Here is a 4,579-nt window from a genome sequence, read left to right as displayed (position 1 = left end):
TTAAAAGATGCTTACTCCTTGGAATAAAAGTTATGACCAACCTAGATAGCATATTCAAAAGCAGAGACATTACTTTGCCAACAAAGGTTCGTCAAGTCAAGGCTATGGTTTTTCCTGTGGTCATGTATGGATGTAAGAGTTGGACTGTGAAGAAATCTGAGCGCCAAAAAATTGATGCTTTTGAACTGCGGTGTTGGAGAAGGCTCTTGATAGTCCCTTGGACTGCAAGGAGATCCAATCAGTCCATTCTGAAGGAGATCAGCCCTGGGATTTCTTTGGAAGGAACGATGCTAAAGCTGAAACTCCAGTATTTTGGCCACCTCATGTGAAGAGTTGACTCATTGGAAAAGACTGTGATGCTGGGAGGGATTGGGGGCAAGAGGAGAAGGGGACGACAGAGGATGAGATGGCTGGATGGCATCACTGACTCGATGGACGTGAGTCTCAGTGAACTCCAGGAGTTGGTGATGGACAGGGAGGCCTGATGTGCTGCGATTCATGGGGTCGCAAAGAGTCGGACACGACTGAGCGACTGATCTGATCTGATCTGATGCATATGTACTAAGTCGTTTCAGTTGTGTTCAACTCTGCAGCCCTATGGACTGTAGCCCACCAGGCTCCTCTGTCCATGGGATTCTCCAGGCAAGAATACTGGAGTGGGTTGCTATGCCTTTCTGCAGGGGCTCTTCCAGACCCAGGGATGGAAACTGCATCTCCTGTGGCTCTGCACTGCAGGCAGATTCTTGACCACTAGCCATCACCAGGGAAGCCTGAAACATATATATTATCATATGTAAAGTACATAGCCAGTAGGAATTAGCTCTATGACACATGGAACCCAAACCTGGTGCCTTGTGACAACCTAGAGGAGGGGAATGGGGAAGGAGGTGGGAGAGAGGTTCAAGAGGGAGGGGACATATGCATACCTATGGCTGATTCGTGTTGACGGATGGCAGAAACCAACACAATATTGTAAAGCAATTATCCTCCAATTGAAAACAAGGCAAAATTTTTAAAAAGAGAGAGAAACTTTGTACCTGTTTTCATTGCCAAGGGGAGAAAGTTTTCTTGTCCTGTCCCCAGTCTTTTTCATGAACACCCAGTAGAGGCTTAGAAAAGAGCTTGAGTCAGTGCCTCTTCCCCTTGAGTCTGGAGCCCCAGAAAATTCCTCAACTGTCTTGCCAGCCCACTCTTAACCTTTAAAGATTTATTTAAATGTTGGCTGTTTATTTTTTACACACTTTCATGGCAGCTGCCTCTTTCTGCTCTACTTTAACAAAGATGAAGCAACTTGTGGGCCCCCCTCTCTCCTCAGAGGAGCTCTCACAGTTTGAAACTCAGTTGACCTGGCTGTCTTGTGACCTTGGGTATTTCATGGATTACAGAAAATTTAGGATTTTGAAGATTTCTTGGGTTTTTCTCATGTTTAGCATGTGGTGACATCTCTTTAGGTTTCTTTGAGAGCATGCTCGGTCACTCCGTGGTGTCCAAATCTTTGCGACCCTATGAAATGTAGCCTGCCAGTTTCCTCTGTCCATGGGATTTTCCAGGCAAGAATACTGGGGTGGGTGGCCATCCCCTTCTCCAGGGGATCTTCCCAACCCAGGGATCAAACCCATATCTCTTATGTCTCCTGCATTGGCAGATGGATTCTTTACCACTAGCACCAGTTGGGAAGCCTAAGGTTTCTTTACTGCAAGTGGAATAATTCAGATAGGACTGCAAATGTCTGAAGATCTAGATAGATAGATAATATCTATGATTAAACTAGTCTAAGAGTGACGGGTATGAATTATGGCTAAATGAAGAATGTATGACCCACCTAAGAGTATTTAAATATTTTTAAATTATTTAAATGAAATATATCTTTTTAATTCAACTGACGAGTTGCAATCCCTGGTTAAGACATGGGAAGAATTAGATGCGTTCATGTCTGGTTGAGAAACTAGCTGATGCATCATTAAAGAGAACGTCAGCATGTATCATTTTCAACCTAAAAGGAAATTCCTATTATCATGCCCAGAAATGTCTACTTAACTCTGTGCTATTTTTCATATTTTAATTACTGTTTTGGTGAAGATACAAGAAGAATGGTATTCTAATTTTTGTATAAAACTAACCAGGAGTTATTGCTATAACACTTTGTATCAGAATCAGGATTTGTGAAGTCAGGTTAAAATAAAAGAGCTAAGGTTAAAATAAAGGAGTTAAGGATGTATACATGTAAGATCCTAAAAGTGAACCTGCTAAATCTACTTCAAATTTACAGGTGCATTAGGACTTCCCTGGGCTTCCCTTGTGGCTCAGCTGGTAAAGAATCCACCTGCAGTGAGGGAGACCTGGATTCAATCCCTGGGTTGGGAAGATTCCCTGGAGAAGGGAAAGGCTACCCACTCTGCTTGGAGAATTCCATGGACTGTATAGTCCATGGGGTCACAAAGAGTCGGACACAGCTGAACGACTTGCACTCACTTCACTAGGATTTCCCTGATGGTCCAATGGTGAAGACCTTGCCTTCCAATGCAGGGGGTGTGGTTCAATCCCTAGTCGGGGAGCTAAGATCCCACATGCCTCAGGATCAAAAAACCAAAACATAAAACAGAAGCAACATTGTAACAGATTTAATAAAGACTTTAAAAAATGATCTACATCAAAAAATCTTTTTAAAAAATTTACAGGTGCTTTAGGATTGGTGATATCTGACTTAATAATAGAAGTTTATGCCCAAATGACTTCATGACTTTTAATAGATGAAAATTCAGCAAGTCAAAAGAATGACATAGATACCCAGAAAACCTGCTTCACCTTAGGTTACATCAGTGAAAGAAAGCATTCAGAACAAAAGAAGCCTTTAGTCCCATTGATGAGATACATGTGTGGTGTCCTGTTGCGATATTTCACAAGAGTCACTGACTTACTGGAATTTAAAAAGAGGAAGATGGCCAGGATGATAGTCTGAGGAAGAGTTGAGTCAGAATATTAAGTCTGCAAAGGGAAACTTGGAAGAACAGAACATCATCTTCAAATACTAGAAAAGAAAAGAGGCGGATTTGGCGGGGGGTGGGGGGTGGCGGCAGGATTTGGCCCCAGAGATCAGAAATTATTTAAAACAATATTAGGAGTAGTAAATTGGGAATAGAAACTTTTTATGCATTATTTGATATGTTATTATACTGGGGTAAGGTAGACAAACATTTCCCCTCTGATCAAACAAAAAACTAATAATTAAATAAATGTGATGCATGTTTGTGCCTTTCATTGTTAGTTAATGTAAGGTTTGTAATATGTCCCAGAGCTGAGGGAGAGCAACAGTTCTGTTAGCTGAAGGACAGAGATATGAATTTTATAGAAAAATTAATATTGTGATTATGATTCAGTTAGTCTGATTCTTTGCAACCTTATGGGTCCCCCGTTAACTGCTAAACCCCTGTTACCTACGAGCCGACCTTCAAAACTGCATAAATCTAGGTTCCTTGGCAGCCAGGATCATATCTGGTTGGTCACTACTGAGTCCCCAGAACCACACAGAAAGCTCAATTAAATGTGCCATAAACAACTACCTGTCTGGATGGTTACTCCCTTCCTGGTGTTTTCAATGACTCTGTTCCACCCAAGTGTTGAGACTCCCAGAGTTATGCTGGATCTTCTGCTGCCCGTTGTGTGCCCAGAGTTGTGGACAGACCCAGCTATACTCCTCGGACCTCTGCCTTGCCTGTAAGCCTTGCCTCAGACCCTCTTCTGGGCCACAGGGAATCCTGTTCTAACTGTCCAGCCCCAGGTCCCTGTGCCTTCTCCTCCTGCTTTACATTTAATTATTAATTAATCACTTTTTTTAAAAACTAGTGAATATAGCAAAAAAGAAACAGACTCACAAATTAAGAGAGCAAACTAGTGATTACCAGTGGGGAGAGGAAACGGGCAAGATAGAGGTAAGGGATTAAGAGATACAAACTGCTTTGTGTAAACTGAATACACTACAAGTATATATTGACTATTGTAAAACATGGGGAATATAGCCAATATTTTATAATATAAATGGAATATAACCTTTAAAATTATGAATCACTATGTTGTACCCCTGAAATGTATATAATATTGTACATCAACTATACCTCAATTAGAAAAAAAAAAAGATATCCATTTCACTTTTATGCCTCTGGAGCTATTTCAAGAACCTGAAGCAAAAGATGCTCCATAGCTCTTATCACTTAGTAAATTACAAAGGTTTTAGGAGCAATGTGTGAGGAACTATGGAAAAGACTGAATATATACTGAAAACCACAACATCACAGTAACACACATGGCAGAAGTTCCTCTGTCAAAATGTTGAGAAGGAGATTCACACTGGATGGAAGAGGATTACAATGTTCTTTCCCAACACTAAGATCCTATTAATAGGGACAAAGTAGGATAAGCAAATCGGAGAAGGCAATGGCACCCCACTCCAGTACTCTCACCTGGAAAATCCCATGGATGGAGGAGCCTGGTAGGCTGCAGTCCATGGGGTCACGAAGAGTTGGACACGACTGAGTGGCTTTCCTTTCACTTTTCACTTTCATACATTGGAGAAGGAAACGGC

This window comes from Bison bison, unplaced genomic scaffold, assembly GCF_000754665.1.
Source record: "Bison bison bison isolate TAMUID 2011002044 unplaced genomic scaffold, Bison_UMD1.0 scf7180017864390, whole genome shotgun sequence".
In the NCBI taxonomy this organism is placed as follows: Eukaryota; Metazoa; Chordata; class Mammalia; order Artiodactyla; family Bovidae; genus Bison; species Bison bison.
Note: the sequence above shows the minus strand (reverse complement) of the source record.